We start from the raw sequence: 20348 nt of genomic DNA on the forward strand, positions 1-20348 counted from the left end.
TATAACATAACAGTCCTTTTGAAAAGTGTGGTCTCTGTGTGAATGCACACCGACCCACAGTCTGCTCCTTTGAAGCACCTCTCGGCACTCTTATCTCTCTGTAGAGAGGGAGACTGTTTCTCATTCAGGGTTTTCTTCAATGTATAATGAATGTATTTCCCCTGAACAACCACTTTTATCTGTGTACACACACTCAGCAAAGACAGCGTTCACTGCTCGCTGCTCTTCTTCTGCAGTTTTTGCTTTTTGTTGCTCCCATACATTTACTCTTTCTCTCCTCCCACTCTGATGGTTTTTCTCTGCAGAGGGGAAAGCTGTAAAAGCAGCCGCTGCTTCAAGCACCACATTCAGTCTCTGATTAAAAAAGCGTGGTTAAAGGATAAGAGAACCCTGTGCTCTTTAGTCAGGGTGAAATAAAATGTACATTTATGTGACAAAGCAGGAACCAAAACTGTTGAATCCTATCAACATTTAGCAGTACAGCTCCAACACCGTAGACAGCCAAGAAAAATGTAGAGAAGCGCTTGAAAACTTGTTTGCCTTATATTTCTACTGCTGTACTAGTTTAGGTCCTAATGTTAAAGGGATTTGCAATTTTTCAATGGTATAAAATTGCAAAAAAAAAAAGAATGGCTTCTTTGTCAAACAGCAAACATATAGATGCATGCTCAAACACAGAATAGCATACGACAAGTGATGCTAAATGGTTCCAGCGCTGTAAAATAACAGCATTTGACGTGCTGCAGGGCCTGGTATTAGAGTGAGGGTAATGGCTTCACAGGCGTGCAGGATGTGGAGTTGCCGTCGCTGGTAATCCCGATGGGAATTGGGTCCATTATGGAAATGTACTCTGCGGCGCCCTTGGCCCGCTCTGCACCAAGGCGAGTGACCTCTAAGCGCTGGCAAGGCAATTATCAGCAAATGAAAAACCATGGAACAGGCTTGATTGGATTATTTTGGTCATCTCTGCACTAAGGTTTTTTTTTTTTGCCGTGTTGAAACGAGCAGGGAGATATGGTTTAGGGGGCTTTAAAAGCACATACAGGGAAACCTATTTTTGCCCCAATTACTGGGCTGGTTCTGCCTGTATTTTTTCACTAGCCAGACGGGAGGGAGTGCACTATGATACTGCTCTCAGGGAGAGCACAGACTGTTGTTCTGGCTCAGTGAGCTTTTGACTACTATAACATCAAACCGTCAACAGACTTCAAAGCTCAGTGTCGTCATCAGAGAGGAGCGAAATCCCCATCAGGTGTGCTGTCTGTAAAAGGCCCAGACTGAACAAACAGCCTTTTTTTTTATTTGAATACCCTCTAACACACTCACTTTCATACAGATTCCTCCTCTGCTGTGGCAAAAATTAAATGAATTCCAGTGTTTCTGCTTAAACAAAAATCCATCCCTGCACCCATGCACACTGTCCCATTTACCAGCAGCTGCTGTGACATTGGCAGATTGTTCAGGGTCGACTCTTACAGCCTACCTCCTGTTCTCCATCTGTAGCCTTTGGCTTACAATATTCCCTCACTTAGTTTCAAGAGTTCATGTATTGAATATGTATGGTGTCTTTGGTTATAGATGTATACCCTCTGGGTAAATATCTACACTTCAAAGGCATGCATGTATAGTGTGCTCTTTACTTGACAAACCTATTTGCATAGATTTCCGTGTGTTTATATAGGCTCAGGTTCAGATTTAGTGGCCTATTTAATCTGAGTTAGCTGACTGCTATCTCAGGCTTATTTCAATTGGCCAAAAGGTATGGATGCATTTCTCATGAATGAATGCATGTGGCTTATACTTATAGTCTTTCTGTTTGTTGCATTTCAGACTATCATTTGCATTGTTTATAAGGATGTACATACAGTGAAGATGTTGTAAGTAGGATTACTGTGCAGCCCTGGTCAGGATTCTGCAGAACTTCATGCAGTTAATGATGCCTCCTTGAATGTCACAAGAGATATATTCCAAATGATGAGCACTATATATTTAACATGGACCCTTTCTTTTGCATTATGCATGTTGGAAATGTCAATCTGCTGCAGCAGAATTAGATCATCATGAAATGATGACTGCCTGATGCAACAATAGGACATCTGAATGAAAGTCATGAATTGCAAGATGAAAAATTCTTCTGAATCCAGGCTCAAAAAGGCTTGTTTAAAAACAGTCCTGGTATATTCACTGAATCTGACCAGCTTTTATCAACAGGTCTAGAGGTTCAAACTGGTGTAATTCCAGTAACCAATCATTTTCTGTTGCCTTTAGGGCACAGCTGACCTTTGAATCAGTGAGGAAAAGAGTGATGATTCCTTTTGAGATCTGTTCTCTGACCACCGAGACTGGAAAAAAAAGTGATAAAGAACACCAGCTAAAAGATGAATATAACTGAGAGTTTTCCAGTAGCTGGGAGGTAAAGATGTGCACTTAAAACGACAACATGCGTGATTTATTTTATGCAGATCACAATCACTGGACGTAAAATCAGCCAAAGTACTGTATTTAACACTTTGGAGTAAGAACAGACCATGCATAACATGGCCGACAAAAAGAGAAGCTATAAGAAGCAACTTCTTCATATAGGAAGAGAAAACAGAGCTTTTCAATGGGCACACAACTGGGAATATCTGCAGGTGGGAAGCCAGTGAAGGATTATATACTGGCACCTGCACAGAGGAGGGACATCACAAACCTCAACACGCTCCAAATGGAGCTCCTCACTGGCTATCTAAAGCCCCAGACCAGCAGTAGGAGTTGGCAGCAACAAGAATCAATTGCATTAGAGTGCTGGACATTGTATTTACATAGACAAAGGTTCAAAAATGCAGAAAAGAATAAAATAAAGACAAGGCGGCAGGAGAATACCAACTCAGATCAAATATGGAGAACATCTTACACTCTGCACAGTAACGTCGCAGTATGTAAATCATCTCTTTAGAAGCATTCGACGTCTTGAAAGAGTGAACTTGTTAATTCTAAGGAGGAGAGTTTAAGTGTATGCATCAGGGCTGTAATTATGTTTCTAGACACCATCAGTGCTGTGCATATCGCCCAGGGAAGTAGATGTGAGGAACGGATGAAGGACGGCCCCTCCCCAGTCACTTGTTCCCTGCACACATTTGAATACGGAACCTCTCTTACTCATTGTGACACCCAAGTAATAACTTGGAGAATTTGTTTTCTTCATTTTCCCACCAAATTTCCTTTTAATTACTGTGGAATCAATTCAGATCTTCAAACTTAAAATAACCTTGGTATGAATGTGCATTTGAGATTTAAAACTGTTGTTCAAAAAACAAGAAGAACTTGAAACGCTGTAAATCATGAGCAAGATGTAGGCATTGTTTCATATTCATTGGCATTTTATTGTATTTCTAACTGACTCAACGTGTATGCATCCAACAATCCAACAAACGACCTCATGCTGTGCGTATGTACATGAAGAAACCTCCTTCTCTATTTAAATGTCACCTGCTGGAGAAACACTCTTTGAAGCCACCCAAGCGGCGAAGTGTTACATAAGTAAATGCATTTATTATGAATCGAGACACCTTGAAATGCAGAGATTATTGTCAGAGTTGTTGTGGCTACGTTGCCTTTATAATGCCAGTTAACTTTTCTGTCAGGTATATAGATGTTTTTTAGCATTAACAGTTATTTGTTGATCACATAAGTGCTATTGAAAAATGTCACACCATTTGTGCAAGAATCTTGCAATAATGTGCATAATTTAAACCTATTCAGTTTCTTTATCTGTACCATTAGGCCCCATAGAAACAATTCTAGCAAGTACCAAACCATTAACATTTAAACATTAACATTAAAGTGCAATTAGCTTATATTTTCCTATTGTTAGATAGGACACACGCTAGCTATTAACATAAGAACACCTCTGACTCATTGTTTACCAATTACATACCTTAAAAAAAAGCAAGTGACTCTTTGACAGAGGCTAAAACTCCACTTGTTATACACTGATGCAGAAACTTAAATGTGAAGATTGTCTATTAGAGTTCATTTTCTGCTGAAAATAATAAATCACGCCTGTCCGCCTGTGACTCCAGGGACAATACAAATTTACATAAATGAGAACAGTGAAGCACATTGCATTTCTCTTAGACCTAATAAGTTTAAATCCTATTACAATGCCCCTGCTATACTGGCTGCAACCAAACATAAGAAATACATAGATGATGTGATTCGAATGAAGATATTACAGCAGTAAATTGGACCGTTCATTTCAGCATTGACTTGAAGAATTGCACTTGCTCCTCCTGTACTGAGTTGAGGGAGAAACAGGGTGGGAAAGGTGGATTATAAGGCACAGATTTAAATATTCAATCACTCAGTCTCAAATTATTATTATTTTTTATTGGGGAATATTTCAGTCAAAATTGCTCAAAGTTTTTGCTTTCCAGGAAAGCCATTGATTCCTCTTTTTTCCTTGCCAAATGCCAAGCTGGTTTATTGATGACAGAAATGGATTGCATGTGATTAAGTGACTGGACTACTACATATTAGCTATCATGTAAAATTGATGAGGACAGGATGCAATAGGCTCACTATTGCAAAATGTAGTTCAGAGACTGACTTCTATTACAAATCTGTGAAAGTATTGACACACAGAAATCTCAATCCCTGATGGTGTAACGTTATTGAGTTTTTTGTTTAAGAAATATCCTTATAAACCCCATTACATGAATATATTTAAAATAAATAATGGTCACTTTGTGCTATGAGGTAAAAATAGTCCCAAAGACCCATGCTCCGTCTTTCTTCTACGAATGGTTATTAGAAAACACACCATTTCCTTCCTTACAGTGTATTATGAAATTGACCTTCACTCAACCTGCTCAGCCCCTGCAGGGTAAAGATAACCACAGCAAGATACCAAGAGAGATAACGAAAAGCTTATTTCCATTGTTGACTGGGATTTTTATGTCTTACTCGTCCTGACAGCTGGATGAGATTTTAGAGTCAGAGGCCCACAAATCAATCCACCTGGGAGTGTGCCTCCAGACATTGCTTTCATGGCACATAGCAGCCACAATGCTACATTGGTAGAATAACGACAAAGGCACAGGGAAGATTCAAGACTTTTCATGTAACCTGTAGCAGAATACAATAGCAATGACACAAGCTTCAGCAGAGCAAAATCCTACGGTGCAAATGCGCTTTGAGTAGTCAGAAGACGAGAAAAGTGCTATGTGTTACTTTCAAAAGTAACACATTTGAACAGCAACGTATACACCTTCTGAGATTCATTTTTTGAAGACTCGAAAATAAATTGTAGAGTAGAGTCTACGATGGGCAAGCCATTAGATCAAGAGAGTTGAGCTACAAAGTAGTCAGGACGGTTGTGAGCCATATTCATACCAGAAGGCTCGACATACAGTACGGCCTTTAAGAAACCTGTAGTCCTCTTCGCATGTATTTCCTCGTCAGATTAAAATGTGATTCTTTTTTTTATTCATATGTGAGCCCTCGAAGAAAAGCCCAGAAATTCCTATTTAGGACACAAGCCGGTATGGTTTAATGAACCGATGCCTGAGGGTCAGCAGGGTGAATGCAGTGTGAATGTTGGTGTGACTGCTGTACTGGAGTTGCTCTTTTGAGAAATGTGAGGTCTCATATAAATTGGTGCAGCTGTGCTGAATGTGGTAGTAATGTTAAACTTTCCAGAATGGCTGGAACTGCATTTTTACTCCATGTATTTTGGCTGGTGCCCAATAAACTTTTACTATGAAGAAATCATATCTGATGTACAAAATTATGTACACAAAAAACTCAAACAAATTAGAAAAGAAACAAGGCTCTTTATATGCCCATCACAGGAGCACATGAATCAACTGACCGAACCAATGTTTTCCTACATAGACTGTCCTGGGAAATAAAAAGGGAATTGGCATCTCGGGTGAATAAATGAGTTGCCTGACACCTTAAGTAACCTTAGGCAATGGTTATGTGTGAATGTAAGGGTGCACTCACACTCAGCAATCCATATTGTGCCTAAGCATTCTTCCCACCTAACGTCAAGCTCATTTGACCAGTGTGAGTGCTCCAGTCAGTGCTTAAGCACGGTACACTCTTTGGTCTGGGCACCCTGAAGCCCGACAGGTGGCCTATGTGCATGGCTGTACAGTATCTGACTTACTCAAAACAAGCCATAAAGTCAGCAAAGGAGATGTTGTATTCTCTATGTTGTTCTCTTGCGGACCGAGCGTCACTCTTATTTTATTTTTTTCAAGTGCCTCTGTCTCGTAGTCTAAGCACACTTCATAATTACATGAAGCCATTCATGTGTTGAATTACAACGTTATGTACAAGAGGTAAGGTCAGCTTTGTCCTCTGTTATTGCCCTCAGTGGGTTTTATTTTGCCTCCAGGCGTTGTGATGACAGCCAACAGACACTGTGACCGTCAATGTGTTTCAGCTGGCTGCCTCACTTGTTCTCTTCCAAGTGTCATGCAGAGGAAAGTGGGGTTTCGTGTAAGCTCACAGAACAATGTTGTATATTATTGCTGCCCACTAAAAACCCAAGAGTCCATGCAGTACTTGAAAGTTTGTGGCTGGTTGCTCAACGAGATCCCAGCATTCATAGCAGGAACCCACACAAGCTAATTCTGATTTATCTTTTTTCACACCTCATTACTTTTTTATACTTCTGTGCTCTGAGGGGGGCAACACCTATTTTTTCTTCCCTTTGTATTTTGATAGAGAGACAGAGAAGAAAAACAAGTCCTATCCTTCAGGCTATGCCAATTAGGAAGTCAGGAATCGGAGGCAAAAAGACGAGTTCTGAGGTGTCTAAGGGTGTGAAGAGCGTCTGCCTCAGCAGTTTTAAAACCCAGAGACCCCAGGAGGCATGCGCTCACATTACTCACAACGTTTGGAGTTCAAGTTAACAGTAACACACATATTCGTAGGTGCAACAACACAAAGACTGGAATGTAAATTTGTCTTCATTTAGAACCCAAATAATTTGAAGGCATTGTAAATTGGTAGTTATACGAATCCTATTTACATTTTGTTTTAATTATAATTAAAGTTTCTTGACTTTCATTCATAGAATATTACACTTTTATGGATTTACATACTGTAGACGTGTAATGCCTCACAAAATTGGATTTTATTGCCTCAAAGTTCCTCACATCATTTCAGATGTACATAAAAAAGGGATACAGGTCTCAGTGGGGTCCCCTACTAAAGGCTGCTGCCAGCAGAGACTCTGTTCATTGATCTTTGCTCCAAATATCAGAATGCCATCATTGCATCTTGGTAATCTTGCATTCAATAAAAACTCCTGAAGCAATAAATTGAAAACAGGATGAAACCACCTGATGACCCAGATAGAGCAACATGATATTTTTCTATTAAAACTGTGACGGGGGGCGAGGACTGCATTTTAAATCAGATTATTTTATGTATGTAAAGTTTATCAGTGTAAATATGTCAAGTCACCGTGAGATTGGCCCACCAAATTAGTGATTGATCTGAACCATGTAGTCACTTCACTTCTTTTTTATTGGGACGGTTCAATCACAGCTGTAAGGGGCTTTTTTTCCACTCCAGAAAATTCCTAACAATAAAGTTGGTGCAGCTAAGTGGTGAGAAACTTTTCCAAGTTCCAGACCTCAGAGATTTCACTGTGTCCAAGATCGTCATCTGAAAATAAAGTTACCTCTTCCTCGGTGCACCTTCTGCCCTCACTTCCTCATCCAAATGTGCAATTAACTGGGGTCATCATCCATAAACATTAATGTCAGTCAACAGTGCAAGTCTACCACTAATAAATTAGTCCTTGAGTTACCCCCCTTCTGCCCACATCAAACATCACACAATTAATTGGGCACTTGAAAGGCAATGAAAAGCTCATGTAGGATGAATGCTGTCTCTCAGAAAGTGAAAGTGCATAATTGGAATGCAAAGCAGACGCCCCAGGAGAGCTGTTTCCACCTGAGTTCCTTCCCCATATATTTATTAACCTTTATCACATCAACACATGATGAACACAAACTTCTGTGATGACCTTTTGGTGTTATCTAATAACTATGCGGAGGAGGAAGTCAGGGGTAATGCAGTCCACTGACAGTTTTGCAAATAGGAGTGAGAAGGTCAAAAGTTGAATGTCAGAAAGTTTGATACACCTGGGTATCAGGTGTGAATAATGGCACACCACATTTCGTTTCCTCTCAGATTGCAAGCAGCTTTTTTGGTGCCCTGCTCCCGATTGATGAGCCCTGGTGCGAATAAAAGGCACGGAAGATTGATGCACCGCTGTTTCTCATGTATCACTGCCTCTCATGCTTGAATGATAATCTTGCCCATCAAAAGCAGAGCTGGACAACAGAACAGCTGCTCCCGATTTTTAAATGAGAGCTCTCCCTCTCTTGCTGAGTCTTTGAAGCCTGAATAACTTATCTGTCAGTCTGATGAAACAAGTCAGACATACTTCAGTGAATAGAGGTTCTGCTGTTTGACTAAGTGGGCCTGGCTGATTTTAGGGAAGATATGCCGTATTTCAAATAGAACTGAAAATGTATACCCCTACTCAAACATATAGTAAAGCAACAGAAAGACAAGTAACCTCAAGATAACAGACATATTCTCATGACTGAATCCCATTGACCTATTGGTCAAATTGAATAAAGATTTCTCAAGCTAATCAACTTTTATGAGTTCTGATCAAGTAGCAACCTCCTGTGAACAACTTCCATATTGGCTTCATCTTTTACTGTTGGAGGTTGCTGCTATATTTTTAGCGAGTGGGAAAACAATTATGACGGAAGCAGGACATTCATAAAAAAAACTTCAAGGTTGATTACTAATGGACAGTAAGTTAGAAATTATTTTTTAAGACTTTTTATTTCTAAAACAGTCAATTTTAAACATTTGACCTCGACCTCGAGTACCATAGACAGGTGGAATATTCTCTCTGACAAACATCCACACTGTAAAAACACCTGAAAGAGATGGTTAACTTTGAGACATGGATGCACTTTGATAGATTTGTGCACCAAGGTACTTGGTCAGTTGTGCATGGGGAAAAATTAGAGTTTCTAAGGTTTAAATGAGTTTGAACATGACTCGATTAATTTGATGTGAGGCTAATGCAAACAGACCAAACAATAAATAAAAAGCCACGACTTTTAAATTTGAGACCTGCCTGTCTTGATTTGGTATTTGAGCAAACAAAGCAATAACGTCATCCTGTTTTTGCCATTTAGTTTGCAGTAGGTCACTTCTACAAAAGAGAAAGACAAAAGTTGCCTCAGGGGCTCTTCCAAAATGAGACAACAGATATTTTAAGAACCTTGGCCCATTACTTTCTCATTTCCCTTCAATGATATCTCCGTACACGTGTTTGAATCCAACGTGCTCTACAGGGAATCGATTAAATTATGCATGGGAACAAATTGATACTCTGAGCGAAAGGTGGTCCTTATCATTAATTTCCATCCTCTTCATTATCCTTTTATTATTCAAATGAATAATTTAAAATTCAGTACCATCACTCTCCCCAAAAACATCTCTGAACACAATGTCAGCCCTTCCTTTTTAAGGCATTATGGGAAGTCATGGGTGAAAGCAGGCTACAAAGAATTAGAGTTCACTGGATGTTTTCACTTCACTTCTTCTTCTATCTATCTCATTATGCATTCCTTTAAATCTTACTTTTTAATTGCCATCACCAGTGTTGTGAAGACACTGATCAAATGAAAAAAGTCCACTGAAGTCTTCAAGGTTATGTTTTTTGCACGTTTCCCTTGAGATTAGTTTTTGCCAGCCTGTTGAAAATGTGCATTGAATGAGCCATTATTTCACAACACTTTATTTCAGATATTATTCAACATAATAAACGACATACCAAACATTGAATTAAAAAAACTAAAGGCAAATATTCCTTCCCAGAATGATGACCTTTCATGGGCAGACAATTATTTTGTTGTTTACTTTTGCACAGTGACAATGTTTTAGATTTTTTAATTTAGCCTAAAGAGATTGATGGGACAATTATTATTATGATGAAATGAATGAATAAAACATGTCTGAATAAGTCATTTAAGTCCTTTCAGTCAAGCCAATAATCCACTTGTATCTGTTAAATTAGATGTTTTAATTTCAAAGGGGCCAACAGTGTCCTTTTCAGATACAGTAAGCTAAATTACACCTTAATACACCTAACACATTGATATATAAACTTGGGGACACCTACATTTTTTGTTCACCTTTAACACAAAAATATTGTTATCACACTCTGTCACCACATAATAACCAATCAATCATGAGCAAAATGTTATACTGCAGACCTTGTCATAAGAGTATCATGCTGAACAAAGGCTTCTGAAGGGGACTGATCGATGAAAGAGAGGAGGAGAAGTGGGCGTTGGCCAACGAGGGAGACACAAGCTTCACTTCAGCAATCCATCATTTTGGTTTTCCAAATCTTGCCCACATCCACTGCCTGTTGATTAAGCAGGTGATAAATGGTCACAGGGAGCGCAAGATGTTTGATTTCAGAGCAAAATGTGGATTTTTTCTTCATAGACAGCAGCTCACGTGCCCTCTCAGCTGCTCTAGTGGTCTGGTTTATCATTTATTTACACTCTTTTCTGCTGGGAGCTAGAGCAGAAGTAGGCCAACATGTCTGACAGCTGGTGAAAAACCTCATTTGCTTTGCTGGTGGTAATTCTGTGCATTAAGACTTCATAGCTCTGGATATTAACCAGCACTCTGCAGTCGCAGCTTTGATGCCAGGTCTGCACAGCGTTTTGATCTCAGAACAGAGATGCCTGTAAAAAAAGCAGTCACATGGTTTGGCTGTATTGTTCATTTCAGATGGTAGATCAAGAGACAAATATTATCCCCAATATGAAAACCCAGAAAACACAATACTGATCACATCAAGCTGGATAGGGAGTCTGATCCTTGCACCTGGAAGAATATCCGTCTCCTCAGACTGAATGCTTGTTGCAGGGCAGAAGTTTAGGGTCGCCAAGGTGCATGGAATTGAAGAGGTCAAAAAGCTCCAGCAACACTTGTAAAGGGGTCATACTAAGTAGGATTTGTTTGTGCTGAAGACTTTAGGGATTAATGAAAGTTTTTAGTTTCCCTTCCCTTTTTTAATTTCTACAATCAAAATTTCTTTACATGAAACCTAATGCAATTAATGGAGATGCATGAAGAAGTTCAACATTAATATGATTTTAAAAAGAACACAACCAGTTTAAAATGTATTGAATTAGCATGATGTGTTTAAAAGGCCCATGTTGTCTAAATTATTTAATATTTTTAGATTAGCATATTTTTGTATGGTAGGGCAATGGACCAAGCTTTTTCATGACAAATCGGCAATGGGAACGTTCTGATGTTGCTGGACATTTCCTCATTAGATCAATAACTTCCTTCGTAAAGTCTTTCTCCTCTCCTGCACAGCTTCCATCACCATGTGACACGATACCACAAGATACTTGGCAGCTGTCACAAGTCATCAGAGGGAGGTAATCAGACATCATGAGGATCTGTGATAGAAAATTAATGAGATCGTTTTCTTCTCTTCGTCATCCTGTTATTGCCACAGCTAGACTCTGAGCAGTTCAGCAGCGTCCACACGGGATCCTTGGCTATAAATGTTATTTGTCTGTGTATTTATAAGGAACAGTATATAACAACAGTATGGTACGTCACATGACTACAGTGAGCCAAATGCTGCAGAAAGCTGAATGGAGTTCAAGCTCATTGAAACAGTTTTCTGCTGGGGAAGCTTCACTTGTAAATTAAATTCAGGCCATGCCCTGAATGTTAAACTGAGATAAATATTAAATAGAGCACTCTGACTTATTTAAAGTGGCAGTGTCGCACTATGGCAGGTTTTACTTGTGTTTGCTGCTGGAGGTGTCTGAGAATGCTTGCAGCATCAGGAGACGAGTGCATGTGTGCCTTACACATCAATGTCTCAGTATCAGTACACTCCACTGGTCTCCACGGAGGCTGGGGGTTTAGCTTTGTGCTTCAGGCCATCATCTACACACACACACACACACACACACACACACACACACACACACACACACACACACACACACACACACACACACACACACACACACACACACACACATATATACACAGATATTATAAATGGATCGAAGACAGGTGTTAAACAAAGACCATGTTTTTCTCTGCAAAATAATTGTGTAACTGGTGAGTTCTGTAATTAAATTGAGCATTGACCTGCACAAAATATCAAGTAACATCTAACATAACGTAAGGACATTTATTAATAGATAAATGCTATGGCTTACAGATGTGCATTAGCTCCTCTTTTCTGCCATTTTTAAGTAGTTTAAATCTTCATATGCCTGCTAGTGAATAAAAAAACTCCTCCCCTTTATTTGGAACTGAAGCAAGGAAGTATGTTGCAGAATTAAAAACAAAAAAGCTTCCTTTATAAAATAAAAACCTAGCAGCTGACAGAATCTGTGATATAACCAGAGGCTGTACAAAATAAACAAACAAATGGACCTGATGGCAAAAAAATGTCTCATTTCAACCACTGCTTTTAAGGTCAGGGTCAATTTTAAGCAAACATGCAAACCTGCAAACCATTCCTAAAAATAGTCATGATACCTGACCATCTCCATCTTGCTAAAGAAGATAATTTGATCCAGCTGAAGCTCTTACAGGCATTGTGGTGTCTATTAAAAATACATTTCATTTTCCTTGTGTTAATGAACTCAGTGATTGACTTCTGAGAAGTCTGGGAGGCTACAGTCACTGGGCAGGAAGATGAATACCCTGACCTGTGCACTGTTTAATCACAAATGACTGTCAAACACTTGATTATATTAAAGATAATTATAGATAAAAATGAATATTTACAAGGCATAATGATTGGCCATTATTGAAGGATACTTGTGTAAAGTGAGTAACACGAGATTCAAATGAGCATGCTAATTAAGTATCGACAGTAAGAGGACTTCATCTATGAGGGTGGAAAAACCTGACAGTTACTTTGTATATTTATAATTAAGATATATCATGTTCCATGTCTGTAAGGTCTTATTAAAACCAACATTTTAAACAGAACGGTGAATAACTCTTTTCAAAACTGACTGTGTGTGAAGTTCTATGTACTGAGCACAGTCACAAATGTCACCACCCCCTCCCTATAAGAGAACAGACACATCTGCTGTTGAGGTAGTGTACGTGTATTTAGATCCTGGTATCGGTCCCAAGTGACACCACAACACTCAACAAAAAGTCTCAGCTCCAGAGAAACCCGGAGCGTTTCAATCAGCTTCATGGACAGGCAGGTTGGTGTCAGGCCACAACCAGAGGCACAAACCCCCCTCGAGGTTAATCTGAACTTTCAAAGAAATCCAATTAAAACGGCAGCACTGAAGAGACAAACACTTGCTGGGCAGCTTTTGTGTAACACTGCTTCCGTAACTAGAACATTGACACCTGGGGAAAAAAAAGGCCTTTCAGATGCAGCTTTTATAAAAGTCAGTGCTTGCTTTTGTGCAGTGGAAAATGGAGTCTTAGCGGACACAAAGACTCTTTTGTTTATCTGCTCAGTTTGTTTGCCAGGGGTCACAATGGGATCTTGAGGCGACAATGAGGAAAAGATAAGACCATTGTAGTATCCACAATTCAACAGTAACACAATTGAATCTGGGCTGTGCTGACTCCATCTCAGAGATACCAAACCTCTTGGTATAGCCTGCCACTCTGAAAAGAGAAGATCGTGAGCTTTGAAAATCTTCTCCTGCAGACATATCGTGACCACTGAATAATTCAAATGCATGACTGGATTCAAAATAGCATGCTAGTTGTTGAAATGTGCTCCCACAATGTATACATTTATTATCATCTCTTCTGGACTTGAGATGTGAAACAGAAAACTGAGTCTCAGATTTGCTGTTATTCGTTGTTCTAGGTTTTTTGCCCGTTGTATGGGTTTAATAAAATACATATACTATTAGATAACAATACATGTACCCATGTGAACAGTCCTGTACTGTCTCACTATGATCTTTGAGTTCAGCAAAGTATTACTTTTCTAATAGCAGCAGAGATTTTTGCTCTTCTGCACCAATGACTGTCATTGTTCGAGGCTGGGAGTAATGTGGAAGAAATTCAGTTTGAGTTGCCAAAACACCAAGACTCATTTTATACAAATATTCAGAATGGAAGCACAACACAAATCACCTGTGAAATCATATTTGAATGTTTTTATTAATATGTTTTTCTGTCCAGACTATCAAATATCTCAGGAGCAACTCTGGTGTCACAGGAAGACAATAATGAGTTGTACATATATCTGAGTATACAAATTAGATACATAATCTGTGCCCGTTGATATGCAATATGTAGCTTCTGTAAACTATCAGAATGCATTTAAACACATATCTTTCTCTCGAAAAAAAAGGAATGGACCATTTCCATGGTGAAGGTATCAGCCAAGGTTTAATTCAAGTATGTGAAAAGCACAATAAATGGAACATTTCACTGTACAGTACAAGCTGCAAAAAGACCAAAGCAATAAGGCATCAAATGCTAATCTTAAATTCAGATAAATTGTAAGTTAGTCATTGTTCTTTCGAAATATCCAACCCACTGTAAACAAACCCAGGTCCTCTGTTTACACAACTCTGCTATCATATCACAAATCAATGGGCACAGATAATGAATCTGTGGGTCAGGATTCTAAACTATGAGCATGCATTTGTAAATCAAGGGTCAAGATTTACACATTGTTTTTTTCTCAGCTGACATCAGGGGGGAAAATGAACTCGGACCCAATCTTGGTACACCCAAAGAGTTTTTTGGCTTGCATTCTTCACACGTCTGTAAAATAAAGGACATAAGTTAGAAGTGTCTGCTGTGTTGCTGCCTTCAACATAGCGTGCCAGAAAGTACTGTATGCTGTTATACGAAGATCAACATCCTCTGATGATATTTTGACTGCAGATCCTGATGTTGCCATGACAACTGTGGCAACAGGTTAATCATTTGTGTCTGAATAAGGATATTTGATGGATAAAAAACACATTGAAACAGGTGGAAATAATTCCTCTACTTATTTTAATTTGATTACATTGCATTTGCTCACAAACACTTTGATCAGAGATTGGTTAAAATGCCCATTCTCTCTATTTTCTTTAGGTTTGACACTGTGTATAGTAAGCTTTTAGACACTGTCTGAAGTTTTATAGTACTACTGTTGGAGTTCCATATCTTCCCTTTTTCCACATCCAATTATAACCCCTCATACCACTCTTTGGCAGTTTAACAAATGGAGCATATCTGTTCTTAGCCCTACACACATTCCTAGCTCACATGCTGCACAGCGGTTCATGTGATAGTTCTATCACCTCTCAGTGTCTATTTAAAGGTCTAATTTACAGTTTTTTGGCACTACCTGCTTACAACATTGCACTTGTTTCATGTGCAGTAACAACAATCTTAATCAGTTTACCACAACTCAATAAGCAGTCTTATCTGCACCTTATAATTATATGATTTTTTTTTAAAGTGCATGTTGTCAATATTGCACTGCTCTGAATCTGTTTTTAATCAACATAATCTAAGGAGTCATTGAGGTTTCCCACTGATTCCATCTTTAACAAATAGCATGTTGAAGCTCATTTAAAACTTAACACCCATATTATTTTGATTTCTATCTTTACGATTTCTGGGTCAGGAAATCCACCCTGTTATCTGAGAATATCCTGTGATATATCAGCAAAGTCATCTCTCCGACGTTTTCAGTAGACTCCTGCCGAAGCTAAACAGTCATACTGTATGATTTCACAGATATCAGTGTGCCAAAAAGAAAATTAAAAAAAGAAAGGTAGTCCTGCCACCCCATTTTAATCTCCAAATGCTAAAGTAAGGGCTTATTATGATTGGACTGTCCTAGTTCTTAATGAGGTGTCTGTCTTTTCATGCTCCAAAAAGTAGCACATTAAAAAAAAAATCATACAACTTTCAATTTAGGTTATGTAAAAACTTCTGCTGAGCATTTGAACTTTTGTTTGATGATTCCGATTTTTTTTTTTTTTTCATACAAATGTACAGCTTACTTGAGCTGTGCTGTGCATATTAAAGGTTGTCCTCTTTCCTGTTGGGACTTTGGAAATGCTCATTATTACTAATATGCTCTGAAGCATACTTATTCAATATTTCCAGAGTGGAACCCTTAACAGCTCTGGGCTCAGCACGTTGTGGCAGCTCATCACTCAAACACATCACCCCCACAATTTCTCAACTAAAGGTCCTGCACATGTGTATCTGTCAGGCTTGTGTGTGTGTAGTAAAAAATGGAAATTGAATTTCCACAAAGGGAATTAATAGTAATGTGTCCTTTTCTTTTTTAACCATTTAAGGCAGAGTCAGAGCACAAGACCACTTAAGGTAATGGGGAATCTGCATTTAAATCATGCATATCTATCAGAATATCATGCAATGACAAGGATGTGAAATTAAATGACCTCCTCTTTAAGCCACTGACTTCAAATAAATATCATGACTCACCCAGTGTGTCTTGTACAAAAGCCAGCATTTCAATTTCAAAGCAGCCCATTTGCTTGAAGCAGCAGAGGGCCTCTCTGCATAAATCTTGGCCCATCTCTTGACTGTGGAACAAATGAGTGTCTTAAATTAAATTTTGAGACAATTAGGATGCCTGCAACATGTAATTGGTTTTCTGGATGGATCAGACGGTCACAGCTCAGGCCGAGATGAGAGGAGATGTGGGCGGATTCAAAGATGCATCAAGGGAACATGGGCTGAGGAGTCCCAGATGTTTCATCAAACTGTTTGGTAATGAGATATCACAGTGTTTCCATTGGGAACCACTGCAGTTAGTATATCACACTTGCATTTCCCTATTCTTCTACAACATAGCAAACGCCTTGATATCCTCAAGGAGAACAATTTACTCCACACAACTGTCACAGCTGCCTCAGAGTCAAAATTCAGATGTCAGGCATAGAGCATTACCCTCTGTTATCAAATTTCCATAGATGACTGCAGTGCAATTTTGCAGTTCAGTAGAGCTTAATCCAAAAGGAGCATTTCCCAGGAAGTATGGCTAGAGATTTAAAACGGCAGCTGCAATATTTAGTGCGTCGTGTCAGAAAAGACATGCTGAGGAATACATTTACACCAAACCTGAGAAGCTACAAATATAGCCTGTTTATGAACATGTCACATAAGGAACAGTTTTAGGAGAGGGAGTAACCCAGAGAGATGACTGATAAACAAGCCATGGAAACTTAGGAGGGGAACATTTTAAGTGAGCTGTCAATTTAGTAAGCAGTCAATACCCATCAGTTTCACATACATCAGATATCCCACTCAATAGCCTTGCGGAGACCCCATGGAGAGCATTCAATAAAATGAGGGCCCAACAATATTGCATTAAACAGTTGGCGCTCTGAACTGCATCACAAAAAGTAACTCTTATTCTGTGAAACATGAATTAAAAGCTCTGAGGAGAAAGCTGGCTGATGAAACGTGAGATGATTTCATTGTAGACAGGAGAAGCAGCACGCAAACAGTATGGAAGTGACAGGCCGAGGAGTTATTGAAGCACGGCAGTATTTATAGATCCAGCAAAACATGTTGTTTACTTCCTTCCAATCCTTAAGGAGGAATATGCAGTATTCATGCCCTATTTGTGGAGGAAGTTTTATATTTAATGTAGGCCTCTTTACAGGATTTTAGGTTTGCAGGTTGTGCCAAAGACTTAGCATCATCGAATGCCAGCTAGCGCTTTAGACTCAGAGGAGAAAAGCTCACTAATTGAGGTCAGAAGTGCTCTTTAACTTAAGTTTTTTTTAAAACCTTCCAGCCCATTTGTCCGCTCCTTTTAACACACTGAAATGGAGGAATGTCCCCTCAGAGTCCTGTGCTGAAATTAAATGCCTTATAATACCTCAGACCTTTTGTCGCCGAGGTGGATGGAAAAGCAGCTTCTACGTCTGACGCTTACACGGAAGGGAATTGGACTCCTTTATTCATTAAACAGACCTATTATAGCTTCATTTGAGCTGCCACGGCCGCTGTGATCTCATGTCAATGGATTTGTCAATCAGATTCTGCCAAGAACCCTGTGATACCTATCGAGGTCTCCCAGACTTTAAGCTGAATGAAAGAGAAAACTGCAGAAGTAAAACAGCTGGTGCTGGAAGGCTGCACATTTACCTGTCAGGAGTTCATTTGCATATGATCAAAATATGCAAAAGAGAAGAGAATCCGGTTGCATTTCTGTCAGGAGCATATGGTGTGGCCATTTGGATGTAGTTTGATGTGAAAATAAACAAAGCTTCTCTGGGTGGCTGCCTGTCTCTGAGTATTAGTTTTGCAATATGGAAATTCAGTCCTGCATGCATGTGGTCATGCATTGTTGCTCAAACTGAACATTTCCATCTACAGCTGGCACCCTGTTGTGTCTCACACATGAAGCTATATCACATATAAATAAACTATATATGTAGGATGCTGTTTCTGTTGTCTTTTGGTGCTGTGTGCTTTCTATAGAGACTTCAGATGAAGGATAGAGAATGCTTCTTTTAGTCACACATACACAAATGTAGACGTAATTGAGGTGACCAAACCAAAAAAACAGGACAGAATGTTTCTGATAACAGTAGTTCTGTTCTTGTTCTCATGCTGGAAAACATCTTCATTCAAACCAAAGAAGAAGAAAAGAAGCCAATCTTCAGAGTTCAGTTCCAACCCGTGCTCACTGGCTGGATTATGGCTCCGGTGCCCAGTGGAGAGCAGTTAATTGACATTGACTGTTGGGACACAGGACACCAATAGAGCTCCGGCTCCCCTGCAGCCTGAGTGCTGCTCAGAGAGCATAAAGGCAGCTCGCTCTGAAAAGGCTACCTCAGAGCATGAATGCTAATGGAATTGATTTATACCTCCATTTCCTGCAGGGAGACTCGTGGACTTTTATTGCCGAGGAGGAGCCAAGACCCCAGTGTGTGCTCAACAGCCTGCAGTGGAGGAAAAGCAGCTGCACTGTGAATTCTGTTAAAATCTGAGTCTGAGTCTGGGTCTTGTGCTATCACGGAGCTCTAATGTGAGCTGTAAATTTAATGACACCTAATTGCTGTGTTGCATGAAGAAGAAAAACCTGAATCTGTTGATGGACGGATACATTTGGACTCCAACACATTTTTGGAAATGGGGAAGCTAAAATACATACAATTTTCATCCTTATCATTATTTTGCAAATAAAACTGTCTTATCCTAGTATGTCACTTAATGAGCTTGGTATGATTTACTCAAGAAGGGAAAACTGAGTTTGTACGTTGTGTATTATGTATTGTTGTGTGATTATTGTCATGCATTGTTTTTTATAGGTCAGATGCAGAAGCATCACTGCTGGCAGATGGGTACAGCCTAGTTTTAGCTCGACGATTGTCAATCAACACCCAATTTTTCATACCAAAAACTAATTAGGTTTTAATCATTAGTCCATGGCTTCAATCATCATGTGTTAACTCATTAGGTAGGGAGAAGTATAGTATCTGACATTCATTTAACAGGAAATGTTGGCCTTTAAGTATATACCAGGGAAAAGATGATTGGATATGGATTTGATTGTAGTTTCTTGAAGTCCTGTTCACATCATAATTTTGCAGTTGACGATGATCTAATTTAGTTTAATAACCAACAGAAGCCAATGTATCAACAGATAAATGGCTTTTAATCCAGTGATAGGGAGAATTGTACTGAGTAATTCATCTTACTGCTCTTTCTGTTGCCTCTAGTATGTGAACATTAAGAACCTGTTTAATGGGGAATCTCTGTAGAGCCACTATCAGAGCATACATCAGTAAACATCTGTTGCAACAAACAGTAAAAAAGATTTTGTTTGCACTCGCTCTGCAAACCAAGTGTTTATTGAAGCGTGACAGTTTACCACCAAGTTGTCTGTTGCAACAGGCAAATTAAATATTTATTAATGCATCAACTGAATGTTAAGTTATTCGTCTTTCTTCTATAACTTGTGCTTTTGGTAAAAAAAAAAAAAAGTGAAATGACAAACTAATCACTGTTTATGCATCTAAAGGCTTTTCAATTACAATCAAAACCCAAACTTTGACAAGCAATAAACCTAGAAAATGTCAAAGCATCACAGTCAATTGCATTTGAATGTTGGCCTCCTATTGTCCTGGAATAAAACCCAACTCTCAAGTCATTGCGGTCCTTAATCCTTGCTTGGCATTTCTCCATTATCGTTTTAAGTGGATTTGTTTGAATTAAAGGTTTGCAGATATCAGTATCACAGACCCACTTATGTCAAACAATCCGCTCTCAGG

General features: G+C 39.1%; 1 protein-coding gene across 1 annotated transcript in view; it reads right to left on the reverse strand.

The window, feature by feature from the left end:
* The window catches only part of slc49a3 (solute carrier family 49 member 3), a 285285-nt gene that overhangs the window by 114608 nt on the left and 150329 nt on the right, over positions 1-20348 (reverse strand). The window lies entirely within an intron of this gene.

This window comes from Symphodus melops, assembly GCF_947650265.1.
Source record: "Symphodus melops genome assembly, chromosome: 9".
NCBI classification, from domain to species: domain Eukaryota; kingdom Metazoa; phylum Chordata; class Actinopteri; order Labriformes; family Labridae; genus Symphodus; species Symphodus melops.